The sequence below is a fragment of the Schistocerca nitens genome, chromosome 4 (genome assembly GCF_023898315.1).
Source record: "Schistocerca nitens isolate TAMUIC-IGC-003100 chromosome 4, iqSchNite1.1, whole genome shotgun sequence".
NCBI lineage: Eukaryota > Metazoa > Arthropoda > Insecta > Orthoptera > Acrididae > Schistocerca > Schistocerca nitens.
The window spans coordinates 746,538,187-746,556,321 of NC_064617.1; the positions used below are offsets into that span (position 1 = coordinate 746,538,187).

General features: G+C 42.6%; 1 non-coding gene across 1 annotated transcript; it reads left to right on the forward strand.

Annotated features, from left to right (window-relative positions):
• Positions 1-16,572: 16,572 nt before the first annotated feature.
• On the forward strand, positions 16,573-16,710 carry LOC126254575 (U4 spliceosomal RNA). The gene has a single exon (XR_007546242.1). It is a non-coding gene; the product is annotated as a U4 spliceosomal RNA (small nuclear RNA).
• The last annotated feature ends 1,425 nt before the right edge of the window (positions 16,711-18,135 follow it).

Here is an 18,135-nt window from a genome sequence, read left to right on the forward strand (position 1 = left end):
AGAAAATAAAATTTCTTTTGTGAAACTGGTTACTCATTATTTTAGTAAATGCAGGAAAGCATTTTTACTATCTCCAACTTCCCCCGCTCTTCCTCACACGTATCACAGTGGACAGGAGAGTAAAACTTGTTATTTTCATGCGACTCCTTCACATTAACCACAATTCTGAATACACTGTATCGTCCAACTAAGCTGAAGGCCACTCCTGACTCATGGAAGAAGCTGAGTCCACATATACATGAATCAAATGAAAAATAAAAGTTTATTATTAATTTTAGTTTCGAAATATTATTCAACCGGTAATTAATGTTCCAGCACCTAGCTACAACAAGGACAGTACTCACTACACAGAATCGATATCTACTGATGATAATGGCTTCCATCCCTGAACACAATGTAAACAAAAGATAGTTCAAATGGCTCTGAGCATTATGGGACTTAACTTCTGAGGTCATCAGTCCCCTAGATCTTAGAACTACTTAAATCTAACTAACCTAATCATCCATGCCCGAGGCAGGATTCGAACCCGCGACTGTAGCGGTCGCGCGGTTCAAGACTGTAGCGCCTAGAACCGCTCGGCCACTACGGCCGATGAACACAATGTAGGCAACGGCTTAAGGAACTGCGTATGATAGCAACAGACCCACATTACATTTCCTCCTTTTGAGTATATGGAGAAGAATAAACTTAGCCTTACTCTTGTGCAGGATTAAGTAAGTAGGCATCAAAAGAGTTGACTACCTTCCTTGTGAATTAGATGTGCTGTTACATAAAAGTAGTTTTAGAAACAAATTGAAATCTTATGTAGAGTGGGAATCATTAACGTGATATGTGTCGAAAAATTAATTCCAAGTTACATAGTTTTTTGTTTTTATTTTGACAAAAACATGTTGATGAAACAGCCACAACAATATTTTTTATTTATTGTCCATAGTTAAGTCCACACAACTACTGACAAATTTCCCTTCCTTTTATCGATGAAAATGAACATTTTATTCTGAAAAACATAGAACATAATGGCATAAAAGAATCAGCAAAAACGAAGCAAACACCAGTGAAAGAAATCTCAACCATTTATCACTTGTGTTAATAATTAAGATTTTACAGAAACAGTATCGTGTGATTAAATTATTTTTGATCCTTGTTTAAATATTATACAGCACAAAGCAATTTTAATAGAATAACAGTTCGAAAAATATGCTGTTAGCTAATACGGCAGCATCTGTTGCAGATTGTTTTTCTTTTCAGCTGACCAGTTGTTTTTCATTGTTGTGATGGTACAACAACGTTCTTTATTATGTCAGTGGTAGCCTCTTTCTTGAAAATCTGGTAGGTGCTACAGTCTTCAAGTTAGTTAAACACTGTTCTCATTTTGGTGAAACCAGGTGCGATTTTTTTCGCTTGAATTCAACATTTTGAAATATTTATTTTTGTTGTGTTAATATGTGCATCGGCAGCTTTTTTAAGATACAGAACACCTGAGGCTGTAGCATAGTAACCACAAATGTACCGTTATTTATCGCATCCTCCATAACTTTTACAAGGTCCTTACGCACTTATCACTCTGACGTTCTTCCATCCTCTTACGTTAACAACCTACGAAAAATCTCCGTCACACGCTGCAAACAATTACAAAGCTTTGTGACCCTTAGTCCGCCTAAGCCTCACCTGTGGGCTGGCACATACCGCTCATGCTATCTTCTGGGCTTTATATTCACTACTAGAAATGATCATAGCGCCTTTAAGGTTGGTGGCAACGGCACTTAGCTTGGTTTTTCAAGTCTAACTCAAAGAAATATTTTTAGCACATGCAATTATTAATTTCCACTCTACGTAATTACTCGACAAACTCTGCTGTCACATCTGAAAATGGGAATACAGAATAGTGGTCGTCGTTGTCATACACTTATCTAGATTTCGATTGTAAATGACCAAAATGTAAGTACACCTTCACAACCAAAACGTAAAGTATTGCCAACTCTAGTGAAGCGTGCCAAAGGGACGTTGAACAAACGTTCAGAACTATAAGCCTATACAACTGTCGTCAATCTGTTGTGGAATTTTCGAACATATTTTACGGTCGCGTTCTGTGACAGATCGAAAAATCTCCCCAATAGAAATCAGCAAACGACCATCATGTGAAATCCATCTCGGTTTGTTCATCTACGTGAAATAAAAGAGAGGTTCAGGACTGGAACTAAAATTCAGGGTGAGGGTATAACAGTGATGCGATTTTCTGATGACATTGCTGTTGTGAGTGCAGGTGAAAAAGAAATAACATGATCAGCTGAATGGAATGTACAATCTAATGAGTACAGGATATGGATTGAGAGAAATCGTAGAAAGACGAAAGTGATGAGAAGTAGCAGGTTGAGAACAGCGAGAAAATTAACATCAGGACTGATAGTCACGAAGAAGATGAAGTTGACGGATTCTACTACCTAGGCAGCAAAGTAACTAATGACGGACGGAGCAAGGAGGACATCAAAAGCAGACTAGCAATGGCAAGAACGGCATTACTGGCCAAGAGAAGTTTGCTAGTATCAAAATAGGCCTCAATCTGAGGAGCACAGCATTGTATGGTAGTGAAACATGGGCTGTGGGAAAAACGGAGAATCGAAGTATTTGAGACGTGGTGCTACAGACGCTTATTGAAAATTTGGTAGAGTTATAAGGTTCTGCGCAAAATCGGAGACTGTAGGAATATGTGGAAAACACTGATAAGGAGAAGGGACAGGATGATAGGACATCTGTTAAGACATGAGGGAATGACTTCCATGCTACTAGAGGGGGCTATAGAGGCAAAAAATGTAGAACAAGAATGAGATTGGAATACATCCAGCATATAATTGAGGACGTTGTTTGCAGGTGCTACTCTGAGATGAAGAGGTTGGCACAGGAGAGGAATTCGTGACAGGCCGCATCAAACCAGTCAGAAGACTGCCAAACGAGTCATAAGGCTATTGATTTAAAAACAAAATAAAAAACACCAAAAAAATCTGTGATGCTTTCATGCTTATGAAATGAACCGATAACGAAACACAGTGCTCTCCTTTCGATCTTCTCTCTTTCTTCTTCGAATCCTCTGTGGTATGGAACCCATACTGACGAGCAGTATTCAGGTATTGGTTCTATGATGGTTTTGTAAGACACCTTCTTTGTGGGTGGACAATATTTCCTGAGGAACGTAGGTCAACCAGTAACTATTCAATACCGGACGCGTCCGGTTTGATGGAGTATTACTTAATTGCCAGCGGTGTTCGATGAAGTTACCCACGGTTATCTAACGAAAAAAAATACTAGTGTACGAAGAATAAGATTATGTTTGTAACTGGATAGAAGCGGTTCTAGCAAAAATTACTCACCAAGTCATTGTCAATGGAGAGAAATCTTCAGTCTTAAAAGTAACATCGGGCGTACTACAAGATGATATTATAGGACCATTAGTATTCACAATATTTATAAACGATCTAAAGGATAATGTCGGAAGTTCCATAAGGATTTTTGAGGATGATGCTACTGTATACAGAGCAATATCAAAGCTGAAAAATCGTCGCTAAATGTATGAGAACCTGCACTGGATCGACACTTAGTGCAGAGTTGGCCAGCTGATCCTCAAAGTAAGCAAATGTAGCAATTGGGTGAAACATCCATTGCTGTATGTTTACATTAACTCAGAATTAGCACTGGAAGCAGTCACTTCCATTAAATGTCTATGGATGTCCGTATAGACCGATTTAAAGTGTAAATGTCAAATAAGACAGATCGCACCATGAGATTCATCGGTAAGATCCTCGGAAAATATTGTCCACCCACAAAGAAGGTGTCTTACAGAACCATAATAGAACCAATACTTGAATACTTCTCGTCAGTCTGGGTTCCATACCACAGAGGATTCGAAGAAGAAAGAGAGAAGATCGAAAGGAGAGCAGTGTGTTTCGTTATCGGTTCATTTCATAAGCGTGAAAGCATCACGGATTTTTTTCTCTTCTTCTTATTTTGTTTTAAGTCAATAGTCTTATAACTGGTTTGGCAGTCTTCGAAATGGTTCGATGCGGTCCGCCACGAATTCCTCTCCTGTGCCAGCCTCTTCATCTCAGAGTAGCACCTGCAACCTACCTCCTCATCTAAATCTACATCTACGTGGTTACTCTGCAAATCACATTTAAGTGCCTGGCAGACGGTTCATCGAACCACCTTCACAATTCTCTATTATCCCAATCTCGCATAGCGCGCGGGAAGGATGAACACCTATATCTTTCCGTACGAGCTCTCATTTCCCTTATTTTATCGTGGTGATCATTCCGCCCTTTGTAGGTCGGTGTCAACAAAATACTTTCGCATTCGGAGGAGAAAGTTGGTGATTGGAATTTCGCGAGAAGATTCCGTCGCAACGAAACACGCCTTTCCTCTAATGATTTACAGCCCAAACCCCGTATCATTTCTGTGACACTCTCACCCATATTTCGCGATAATACGAAACGTGCAGCCTTTCTTTGAACTTTTTGGACGTAATCCGTCAGTCCTACCTGGTAAGGATCCCACACCGCGCAGCAGTATTCTAAAAGAGGACGGACAAGCGTAGTGTAGGCAGTCTCCCTACTATGTTACATTTTCTAAGTGTCCTTCCAATAAAACGCAGCCTTTGGTTAGCCTTCCCCACAATATTTTCTATGTGTTCTTTGCAATTTAAGTTATTCGTAATTGTAATACCTAGGTATTTAGATGAATCTACGGCTTTTAGATTAGACTGATTTATCGTGTAACCCAAGTTTAACGAGTTTTTTAGTACTTATGTGGATTACCTCACACTTTTCGCACCATCCAGATATCTTTTCTAAATCGTTTTGCAGTTTGTTTAGGTCTTCTGATGACTTTATTAGTCGATAAACGACAGCGTCATCTTCAAACAACCCAAGACGGCTGCTCAGAATGTTTCCCAAATCGTTTATATAGATAAGTTACAGCAAAGGGCCTATAACACTACCTTGAGGAACGCCAGAAATCACTTCTGTTTTACTCGATGACTTTCCGTCAGTTACTACGAACTGTGACCTCTCTGACAGGAAATCCCAAATTCACTCACATAACAGAGACTATATTCTATAAGCGCGCAATTTTACTACGAGCCGCTTGTGTGGTACAGTGTCAAAAGCCTTCCGGAAATCCAGGAATATGGAATCGATCTGAAATCCCTTGTCAATAGCACTCAGCACTTCATGAGAATAAAGAGCTAGTTGTGTTTCACAGGAACGATGTTTTCTAAACCCATGTTGACTGTGTCAATAGACCGTTTCCTTCGAGGTAATTCATAATTTTCGAACACAAATATGTTCTAAAATCCGGCTGCATATCGATTTTAACGATATGGGCCTGTAATTTAGTGGATTACTCCTACTATTTTTCTTGCATATTGGTGTGACCTGTGTAACTTTCCAGTCTTTGGGTACGGATCTTTCGTCGAGCGAACGGTTGTATACGATTGTTAAGTATGGAGCTAACGCATGAGCATACTCCAAAACGAACCTCATTGGTATACAGTCTGGACCAGAAGACTTGCTTTTATTAGGTGATTTGAGTTGCTTCACTACTCCGAGGATATTTACTTTACGTTACTCATGTTGGCAGTTGTTCTCGATTCGAATTCTGGAATATTTACTTCGTCTTCTTTTGTGAAGACATTTCGGAGCTAGATGTATTCCAATCTCTGTCTTCCTCTACAGTGTTTGCCCTCTAAGCTCCCTCTAGTATCGTGGAAGTCATTCCCTGATATCTTAAAAGAAGTCCTATAATCCTATCCCATCTCCTTGTCAGGGTTTTCCACATATTCCTAGCGTCTCCGATTCTGCGCATAACCTTATCAATCCACCTAATTTTAAATAAGCGTCAGTAGCACCACGTCTCAAATGCTTCGATTCTCCGTTTTTCCCACAGCCCATGTTTCACTACCATACAATACTGTACTCCAAACATAGATTCTCAGAAATTTCTTCCTCAGATTAAGGCCTATTTTGATACTAGCAATCTTCTCTTGGCCAGTAATGCCGTTCTTGCCATTGCTAGTCTGCTTTTGATGTCCTCCTTGCTCCGTCCGTCATTAGTTACTTTGCTGCCTAGGTAGTAGAATCCGTCAACTTCATCTTCTTCGTGACTATCAGTCCTGATGTTAATTTTCTCGCTGTTCTCAACCTGCTACTTCTCATTACTTTCATCTTTCTTGGATTTCTCTCAGTCCTTAATCTGTACTCATTAGATTGTACATTCCATTCAGTTGATCATCTTATTTCTTCTTCATCGGCCGGCCGCAGTGGTCTAACGGTTCTAGGCGCTTCAGTCAGGAACCGCGTTGCTGCTATGGTCGCAAGTTCGAATCCTGACTTGGGCATGGATGTGTGTGATGTCGTTAGGTCGGTTAGGTTTAAGTAGTTCTAAGTCTAGGGGACTGATGACTTCAGATGTTAAGTCCCATAGTGCTTAGAGCAAATCTGAACCATCTGGCCGAACGGTTCTAAGCCCTTCAGTCTAGAACCGCCCGACCGCTACGGTCGCAGGTTCGAATCCTGCCTCGGGCATGGATGTGTGTGATGTCCTTAGGTTAGTTTGGTTTAAGTAGTTCTAAGTTCTAGGGGACTGATGACCTCAGTAGTTAAGTCCATAGTTCTCAGAGCTACACTCCTGGAAATGGAAAAAAGAACACATTGACACCGGTGTGTCAGACCCACCATACTTGCTCCGGACACTGCGAGAGGGCTGTACAAGCAATGATCACACGTACGGCACAGCGGACACACCAGGAACCGCGGTGTTGGCCGTCGAATGGCGCTAGCTGCGCAGCATTTGTGCACCGCCGCCGTCAGTGTCAGCCAGTTTGCCGTGGCATACGGAGCTCCATCGCAGTCTTTAACACTGGTAGCATGCCGCGACAGCGTGGACGTGAACCGTATGTGCAGTTGACGGACTTTGAGCGAGGGCGTATAGTGGGCATGCGGGAGGCCGGGTGGACGTACCGCCGAATTGCTCAACACGTGGGGCGTGAGGTCTCCACAGTACATCGATGTTGTCGCCAGTGGTCGGCGGAAGGTGCATGTGCCCGTCGACCTGGGACCGGACCGCAGCGATGCACGGATGCACGCCAAGACCGTAGGATCCTACGCAGTGCCGTAGGGGACCGCACCGCCACTTCCCAGCAAATTAGGGACACTGTTGCTCCTGGGGCATCGGCGAGGACCATTCGCAACCGTCTCCATGAAGCTGGGCTACGGTCCCGCACACCGTTAGGCCGTCTTCCGCTCACGCCCCAACATCGTGCAGCCCGCCTCCAGTGGTGTCGCGACAGGCGTGAATGGAGGGACGAATGGAGACGTGTCGTCTTCAGCGATGAGAGTCGCTTCTGCCTTGGTGCCAATGATGGTCGTATGCGTGTTTGGCGCCGTGCAGGTGAGCGCCACAATCAGGACTGCATACGACCGAGGCACACAGGGCCAACACCCGGCATCATGCTGTGGGGAGCGATCTCCTACACTGGCCGTACACCACTGGTGATCGTCGAGGGGACACTGAATAGTGCACGGTACATCCAAACCGTCATCGAACCCATCGTTCTACCATTCCTAGACCGGCAAGGGAACTTGCTGTTCCAACAGGACAATGCACGTCCGCATGTATCCCGTGCCACCCAACGTGCTCTAGAAGGTGTAAGTCAACTACCCTGGCCAGCAAGATCTCCGGATCTGACCCCCATTGAGCATGTTTGGGACTGGATGAAGCGTCGTCTCACGCGGTCTGCACGTCCAGCACGAACGCTGGTCCAACTGAGGCGCCAGGTGGAAATGGCATGGCAAGCCGTTCCACAGGACTACATCCAGCATCTCTACGATCGTCTCCATGGGAGAATAGCAGCCTGCATTGCTGCGAAAGGTGGATATACACTGTACTAGTGCCGACATTGTGCATGCTCTGTTGCCTGTGTCTATGTGCCTGTGGTTCTGTCAGTGTGATCATGTGATGTATCTGACCCCAGGAATGTGTCAATAAAGTTTCCCCTTCCTGGGACAATGAATTCACGGTGTTCTTATTTCCATTTCCAGGAGTGTATTTGAATCATTTTCTTCTTCACATACACTCACAACAGCAATGTCATCAGCAAATCGCATCACTGGTATCCCCTCACCTTGAATTTTAGTTCCAATCCTGAACCCCTCTTTTATTTCCATCATTTGTTCTTCAGTGTACAGACTGAACAGCAGGGGCGAAAGACTAAGTCTCTGCCTTACATAATTTTTAATCCCAGCACTTCGTGCTTGGTTGTCCACTCTTATTATTCGCTCTTGCTTCTTGTACATATTACACATTAGTTACGTATCCTTTATAACTTAACCTACTTCCTCAGAATTTCGAACATTTTGAACCATTTTAAATTTCGACCTCTTTTTTCAGGTGGACAGATTTCTAGGAATGTGTCTTAGTTTTTCTTTATTCATGGTTCCATTATCAACTGCAACGTAGAATTGTCTTTGTGGTGCCTTTAGCATTTCTAAAGCCAAACTGATCGTCATCTAACACTTCTCTAATTTCCTTTTCCATTCTTCTGTATATTATCTTGTCAGCAACTTGGATGCATGAACGGTTAAGCTGACTGTGCGCCAATTCTCGCACTTGTCGGCTCTTACAGTCTTCGGAATTCTGCGGATGATATTTTCCCGACTCATGCATTCTACACACCAACATAAACAGTCGTTTTTTGCCACTTTCCCAATGATTTTAGAAATACCGATGGAATTTTATGTATTTTTAATTTGATGTTAAGTCCTGCAAAGCTCTCTTAAATTCTAATTGTAATACAGGGACTCCTCTTACTTCTAAATCGACTCCCGTTTCCCCTTCTGTCACATCATATAAATGTTCCCCCTCTTACACTCCTTCAGTATACTCTTCCTACCTATCCTTCCTCAGCTGCATTTAACAATGGAACTACCATTGGACTCTGAATGTTACGACCCTTGCTTTTAATTTCACAGAATGCTCTTCTGATTTTCCTATATGCAGAGATAGACCTTCCGACTATCATTTAATTTTTTATTTCTTCACATTTTTCATGCAGTCGTTTCGTCTTAGCTTCCCTCCAAGTTCTGTTTATTTCATTCCTCAGCGATCTGTATTTCTGTGTTCCTGAATTTCCTTGAACATTTTTGTACTTACATATTTCATCGATCAGCAGCAGTATTTCTTCTGGAACCTACGGGTTCTTCGCAGTTAGCTTCTTTGTACCTATGCTTTCCCTTACAATTTCTGTGATTACCCTTTTTAGATTTTTCCATTCCTCTTCAGCTGTATTGCCTACTGATCGATTCATATTGCGTATTGATTCATCCTGACTAAACTCTTAAGCTTCAGGCTACTCTTCATCACTGCCAGACTGTGATCTGAATCTATAACTTCTCCTAGGTAAGCCTTACAATCAAGTATCTGACTTCGGAATCCCTGTTGAATCCATGACGTACTCTAACTAAAGTCTTCCCGTATCACCCGGCCTTTTCCAAGTATACCTCCTCCTCTTATGATTCTTGAACAGAATATTCACTGCTAGCTGAAATTAATTGCAGAAGTCAATTAATCTTTCTCCTCTCTCGTTTCTTGTCCCTTGTTGATACTCTCCTGTAATATTCTCGTATACTTTCTCTATCTCGTCATTTTCAGCTTGCGACTTCTGCATGTATACCTGAACTAGCGTTGTCGGTGTTAATTTGCTGTCGAGCCTCTATACGATTATCCCTATCACAGAGCTGTTCGCAGTGACACACTGTCTGTCCTACCTCCCCATTCATAACGAATTCTACTCCTGTTGTACCTTTTTATGTTGCTTTCGATATTACCCTATACTCATCTGACGAGAAGTACTTCTTTCCATTTGACATCACGGCTATGTCCAGCTAAAATCAGTGGTAGATTCTACGAGATAAGTGTTGTGCATCACGTTGTTGATTACTGTCAAAATTCGATGAGCGTGTGTTCCTAGGATAGCCAACCTGTATGTTGATTCCTTCTACGTATATCACGCGTTATAGGTGGTAAAATTACCATGTAAGTACAAAGATTCGAGCTCACTCGGAAGCTTACAAGGAATCGTTTGAAACGAATACTGCTCTTACAACAAACCACTAGATCTGCGCTTTACTTTTTTTCTTTTGTGTTATTCTCACTTCCAGCTAACGGTTTCGAGCAATGACCGATTCTCAGGTGGTACCTAGATACAACAGTATTATTAGTATATAAGAGTGATTCAGTTGCCTCTATCGATAGTTTTTACGCATACAGCGAAACCTTCAAAACTGACATGCGAGATTTTCAGATTTTTGTGTTCTCTCTCTTCATGCATGATAACAATTAATCCTGCAGAAAAAGTGAACAGTCCATTTTTGTAAATAACTTAATGTAGTTAAGATTTGTACAAGGATACGTTTTCGCTGGAGGCCATAGTTTTCCAGTTATTCAATAAAATCACGTTTGAAGATCAATTTGTACGTTTTTCTTGAATAATTCGGAGTCTAGCGAAAACGAATCCCAGAACAAAATTGAACTACATTAAATTATCAACAAAAAGGTTCTGTTCAATTTTTCTCTGTGACTAATAGCTAGCGCGTACCAAGCAAGAGAATATGAAAATCGAGCATGTGGTGTTTGAAGGTGACTGGGCTGTATAAAACCCATGGGTACACGTAGATGAATTACCCTGTATATAGGATGTTAAAATAGTATTCCGTACGTTAAGAGGTTGTAGTACGGAAAAAAAAGTACAGTCAACATGGGCTCCAAAATGCATAACTTTAGAACCAAGAGCACTTGTTCATCATTTCTGTTGTGAGGCACATATCTTCTGATCCAGTCTATTCTCAGTTAGAAAATGAGTAAACAAATGAGAATACATTATTGTGCTACTTCCAAACAGCAGAGCTTACACGACCTGTACTTGTGTGTCAACGCCAGGACAGGTGCTCAACATATGCCCAATCATTATAAATCATGCTACTGTGCGACATGTTATGGAATAATGCAAATTCTGAACTTCTCCACTTGGTCAGTATGTTGCCCTTACATGTCTGTGTGACAGTAATCATATACGACCTGAATCTCCAGCTCTGTCCCTCTAGTAGGACAGGCAGTTGGTAATGGAAACTGAAAATCACGCTTTACGTTAAACCAGCCTAGTCAGTGAGCAGTATCTTTTTTGTGATAAATGGATATTTTCCACATCTTTGCCACAGCCATTGGCCGAAACGCATTCTGACTGACTGATCTTGTGACCAAAAGGCTGGGCATGCTGGACTGATGTAGTTGTTGGAACCATTCATTCAAGATAGCAAAGACTGCAGGGTAACACCGACAGACGTCCACTAGTTACAGAATCTTTTCTCACTCGTTGCAATACTCGCTTGTCTACAACAGGAATAGGAGTGGTGCAAGTCTGCCACGAACAGCATTTGTTGGAGACAGACTTTGCTGGTCGCTGGAAAAAACGGCTGAATAATTGTGCAAATGGTATCCTGCATTCTGGATATTTCTCAGCATAGAGGGCACAGGAAGAATGGTTGTTTCTTTTTGGCAGATGATGTCTGACACTTCCTGTGCTTAATAACAGGCTTCTATTATGCTGATAAGCGCAAAGATAGAACTTCAATGGAAATTTGGAAATTTGTGGTAAGTTCCTATGGGACCAAACTGCTGAGGTCATTGGTCTTCAAGCTTACACACTATTTAATCTAACTTAATACAACTTATGCTAAGGTCGACACGCGCCCATTGTTCTTGTGTATTAGGCGGACCTAAGATTGAGCCTTGGGAAACTCCGCACGTAATTTCTTCGCTGTCAGAAATACATCCGCAGAGTACATTTGTTGGATTACTATGTAGAAATTACTGCTTTCTTTTGATTAGATATGACATTATATATTGGCTGGCTGTACCTTCAATCCCTTAAAACTTCAGTTTATCTAAGGCAGTGGTTCGCAACCCCTTTAGCAGTGCGGACTATCTACTTTGTTAAAAGCTTATAGGTCCTGTTACTAAATAAATAAGTAAAAAATAAAAATACACACTCACCTATATTTATAATTTGTGTGTGTGTGTGTGTGTGTGTGTGTGTGTGTGTGTGTGTGCGCGCGAGTGTGTGTGTGTATGTCTGTAAAAAATAAAATGACAAAATGGACCACTCCCTTGTCAGTGGTATATGGCAACGGCATGGCATTTCAACTCATATTTCAACGCCCTGACCTAGACGACTGACGAAACGCCATATATCTTTCCTTCGACTTTCGACCAGCTCTCACAGTCCCGTGCCACGCTGCCTGCAGTCAAAAGGGCCCATAGATTCGGCACCACTGATCTAGGAGAGTGCTGTGATTCACACAGTGAAATGCCTCAGGATGGTCGCCAAAAACACCAACTGGAGCTATTTAAGTATTTAATGGTTGTAAAATTTGGTGAGTGAATAGGTATTGGTAAATGGCGTTCCCAGCGGAGCCAATATTCTGAAATCGAAACTGTTAGTTACTGAGGTTGATATTACTGCTGAGGTAAGGTATTAATCTAAAATATACCACCTTCTCAAAAGTTTTGGAAAATGAAGTCAGCAGTGAATCAGATGTAGATGCAGATATCATAGCAATTTGTTCACGTTAAGAAAACATTAAGAATGAAGTAAGGTTACATGCAACCACTGCTTCATTCCTGCAGGAATGGCCAACATACAGTCCCTCTCCAGCGTGGACTATACGTGGGCCACCGGCAGGCAGCGGCCAGCAACCAGCGGCCTGCAACAAGTCTCCGGCAGACGCAGCCACCTGTTAGGCGGAGCCGCTCCCACGGCAGATCGCGTGACGGCGAGGCGCGCCGCTGAGGCACGCAGGCCGCCTTTCCCAGACACCTCGCCTCCTTTATCACGTGTCCCTCTGGACAAAATTAAGCGAAGCTGACGCAAGTGCTTCTTATCACTGGCAATACCACCGCAAGGTAGGTGTCACCTTAATTGGCTAACTCGTTTCTTTAACGTGCCACTTTCTCTCTGGCGGAAATAGATTCCGATGTTCAGTAACTGTCGAGGTAAGTACTCTTACCCTTCTATCCGATTTGTACTATACACTAATGGGACAGAAGTAGTTTGATGGCGATATGCAGGTACACAGGTGGGCGGTAATATCATGCACACAAGGCAGGAAAGGGCAGGGGATTAGGCGAGTTGCCACTCGTACTCAGGTGATTGTGGAAAGGTCGAAGTGATTATGGCCGCATGAAGGGAATTAACAGACTCTGAACGCGGAATGGTAGTTGTAGATGGTTCAAAATGGCTCCAAACACTATGGGACTTAACATCTGATGTCTTCAGGCCCCTAGAACTTAGAACTACTTAAACCTAACTAACCCAAGGACATCACACACATCCATGCCCGAGGCAGGATTCGAACCTGCGACCGTAGCAGCAGCACAGTTCCGGACTGAATCGTCTAGAACCGCTTGGCAACAGCGGCCGGCAGTTGGAGATGGGCGCAAGGAACATTTCATTCAGGAAATAGTTAGCGGATTTAGTATCCGACAATCACAGTTTCAAGAGTGTACCGATTACCAAGAACATCGCAGTGATGACGACCTTCACTTAATTACCGAGAGCTGCGGCGAATGCGTAGAGCTGTCACTGATAACAGACAAGCAACGCTGCGTGAAATAACAACAGAAATCAATCTGGGACTTGAACTATCACTTAGGAAATGTGGCGTTAATGGGCTGTGGTAAAAGAAGACCGATACTAACAGGACGACTTCGCCCGGAGCGGCTCTTCTGGGTTCGTAACAATTTCGGTTGGATCGTAGGTGACTGGAAAACCGTTGCGTTGTCAGATGAGTCCCGATTTCAGTTGGTAAGAGCTTATGGTACGGTTCGAGTGTGGCGCAAAACCCACGAAGGCACTGTGCCGACTGGTAGTTGTGGCTTCACAATGGTTCGGGCTGTGTTTACATGAAATGAACTGGGCCTCTGGTCCAACTAAATCAACCACTGACTAGAAATAGTTATGTTTGGTTACTCGGAGACCATTTTCAGGTATCCATATTTCCAAATTAAGATACAATTCTTATGGATGGCAGTGCGTCATGTCGCCGGGCGACAGTTGTTTACGGGTGGTTTGAAAAACATTCAAAAATGTGTGTAAAATCTTACGGTACTTAACTGCTAAGGTCATCAGTCCCTAAGCTTACACAATACTTAACCGAAATTAGCCTAAGGACAAACACACACACCCATGCCCGAGGGAGGACTCGAACCTCCGCCGCGACCAGCCGCACAGTCCATGACTGCAGAGCCTTAGACCTGAAAAACATTCTGGACACTTCGAGCTAATGGTTTGCCACCCAGATCGGCTAACACGAACCACGTCTAACATTTATGGGAGAGGTCAGTACATGAACAAAATCCTTCAGTGGCAACAATTTCGAAATTATGGGCGGCTACAGAGGCAGTATGGCTCAATATTTCTGAAGGGGACTTCAAGCGACTTGTTGAGTCAAGCTATTTGTGTCCAGTCCGTCGAGTCGCTGCACTAGGCCGGGCAAAAGGAACTGTGACATGATATCAGAAGGCACCCCATGACCTTTGTCACCTCAGTGCAGGTAGAAGACCGTGTACGCATAATTCTGTTGACCAGTTCTCCTCGTCAAATGCGTGCGAAAGTTTTCATTCAAATTTAACTATTTGTTTGAATCAACTAGTATGATTCAAAGAAGAGATAGAGAAGATCCAAGAACGATCGGCTATTCCGTCATGGGATCGTTCAATAGGCGAAAGAGCGTGACCGATATGTTCAACAGAGTGATGGTAGCCCCAAATACAAAACATATATCGCACAATAAAACGAAAAATGAGAATTTAAGAAATTATAAATCGAACAAAATGTAGGACAGATGTTAAAGACGAGCCTTTTACCTATGGATTCGGATGCTAATCTACATTAAACCACGGATTTAGTGTTGTTTCGGAATTACTGAGTAGCCTGATACTGCTGTCGGTTCCTCATTCGCTCTGAAAGTACCCTACCTTGAAGTTCTGCTTATCATTCCTGTAAGAAATAATTTAGACAACTGTCAATTACCTATTCCAGTCATACAGATTAACAATGCCCTACCCATTTGATATATCTGGATTTTATGCAGGCGCAAGGAATATAGTGAGTCCAAATTTCGTTGGTAGAGTATTACTACTCTGATTTAATAGTGATGGCGAGGCACAGCAGCATTCGTCGGTCGTCTGCGACAGCGTATCGTCCAACGTTGTCGGTGAGGTCGCAACCACAACACTGCTACATGCGCTTTACGATCCATTTCGAAACACACCGGTTGTGGATTTTCAGCGCATGTGGAACTGCCTTAAAGGTTTTATGTACCTATTGTCTAACGAAGCAATCAGGATCACGAATATTCTTGTACGCTGGTGCGCTGCGGTGATAGATATGTGTTCGACACTATCTTTACTGCTTACGTTCACTGTCTGGCGACTTCCAACTGCGACGTAGTTACTGATCACTAAAATGTATATTACTGTTCTGTGTCTGTCACTTCCCATCAGAAACTATGGTTTACTTCTGCCATCCACAAAATTATAATTCAGTTTGTGGTGTTACTAGCTTTTACTTTGTGCTTGTAGCAGGTATTCTCCTCCACTTTATGCTCCACTACTTAGAAGCGTGGGAATTAATTAATGCTCTGTTACAACTCAATTGGTGATACTCGAATACAAACAAATCAGCTATCGAAAAAAGGGTTGTCACTAGGTTCTATCATCTAGAAAAACTATGAAAGGAAATTCAATTGACATTCGTAACCTTGTGCGAACAGTCAGGCTGCTGTTCAATGTCCTTTCTACTATGGTGGTTATACTGAAGGGCACATTAATCATGTTAGTCCTTTAACTTCCTGTTTTTGGCAAAAACATCTTTGATATGCAAACTAACGTACAGGATGTAACGGGCTGCTGTTCAATGTCCTTTCTACTATGGTGGTTATACTGAAGGGCACATTAATACATGTTAGACCTTTAAGTTCCTGTTTTTGGCAAAACCATCTTTGATATGCAAACGAACATACAGGAGGTAACGGGTATAAGTTCACATATTTTTATATGTGGTACCATAGTATGTGTATTTGTTGCTTTTCTGTGCATCAAATAATCTTGCGACAAACGCGTCACATTGTTTACGGCCTGATGTGTTTTGTATAGTCGCAGCTGCACCACTAACAAGGGGAAGGCCTCAGAGACGGCCAACCGATTCGACTCAGATTTGGCAGGTCGCTTGTGTACAACCTAAAGCGAAGGAATCTAAGATAATTTAGGTCAACATCCCCGTGTTTTTGAGAAAATCACCCCTAAAGGTTATGACGAACGATTGACTCAAAATTGGCGGGGTCGATAGATAACTGTAAATAGAGCATTTTTCATCATGAGGTATGGGGTCCAAAAACGCATACATTTCCAGAAATCGAGGTACGAAACTTTTACAACTGCCGCGTCTGTACCCACATGGTTAACGCCTGTCGCCTACAGCGCATTCAGCGTAACCAACGAGGTTTATCCGAGGTGCGATTATTGCTAGTTGAAAATTTTTACCAATACCCCGCCTCGTGGACGTGAAATACCGTCCGCTACGGAAATTTTTGCAAACTCCACCGGCAGTCAAAATAGCACAACGGCCAATTTAACTGTCTGGGAATCGGAAAACCCGGGTTCGAATCTCGAAGAAACCTAGCGGATGTCATTCTTTTCGTTTGTATTTTTCCATATCTCAATTGATAGGGATAGGAGGGTTAACAAGGTAAGTAAATCAATAAGTAATGATAATAATAAGGTAGGCAAACTAATTTCCCAAACGCCGTGAGTTAGTAAAGTATTAAACTTTCAAGCCCTGTCACATGAAAACAACTCCGACCGTGCGACGCTTGTTTACAGCGAGGCACGGGATAGAATGCACGTGGGGAGAGTTATGTTGTCCCGGTTGCCTTTTCGTCATATCATAGGGAAGGAACAGTGTAGCTGCCGAAAGATTGCATTCATTAGATGCTCTTGGTGCCGTGAGTATATTTGTTTCGAATGTTTATATGACAAGTTCCATCCATCTAGTTGTTCGAAGAAAAGTGAGGACACGTAACAGTGACTGGAAGAGCCACTGTAAAGTGACCTCGAGTAACATTTTAGTTGTTTACTATTCCAAGAGGTTTGATAAATTTATTTGCCTACCTTATTATCATTCCTTGTTGATTTACTTACCTTATTAACCCTCCTATCCCTATCAATTGAGATATGGATAAATACAAACCAATAGAATAACAGCCGCTACATTTCTTCGAGATATGCAGCCAGTTACCTTGGCCGTTGCGCTATCGGTGCTGTCGGCAAAAAGCGTTGACCATGTAGGTACAGAAGCGGTAGTTATAAAAGTTTCTTACCTCGATTTCTGGAAAAGCATGCGTCTTCGGACCCCATACCTGGTGATGAAAAATGCTCTATTTACAATTATCTATCGATCCCGCCAACTTTCAGTCCATTGCTGGTCATAACCTTTAGGGGTGATTTTCTCAAAAACGCGGGTGCGTTGACCCAAAATATGTTACATTCCTTCGTTTTAGGTTACACAAAAGCGACCTACCAAATCCGAGCCGAATCGGTTGACCGTGTCTGAGACCTTCCCCTTGTAAGTAGACTACGCCTGCCAGTATAGACTTACCGTTTTGTCTCCACGCATCCACACAAACTCCTGGCCTGCTGCCCAGGGGAAAACAGGCACTGATGGCCTACTCTTGCCACATGAATGTGGAGGTAGTAGCCAACCCAAGTGCACACGATTCTTAATAGCTCTAGGTATTAATCAGCAAATGACGTAAATATTGAAGGAATGTTGTTCAGTACACCGTACTCAGTATCTACACCTTTCCGTTGGACCCAATATAGAAAAGCTTTGTTACATATCTGTAAATACCACCTGACTTCCACAGAACCTAACACTCAGCATCGATTCTGCAGCTCCTGCAATATGTCAGTCATCTCTCAAGAGTCAGTTAGGGGCGAGGCAGTGACTCGTGGTTTCTAGCAGTTCGTGCTGCC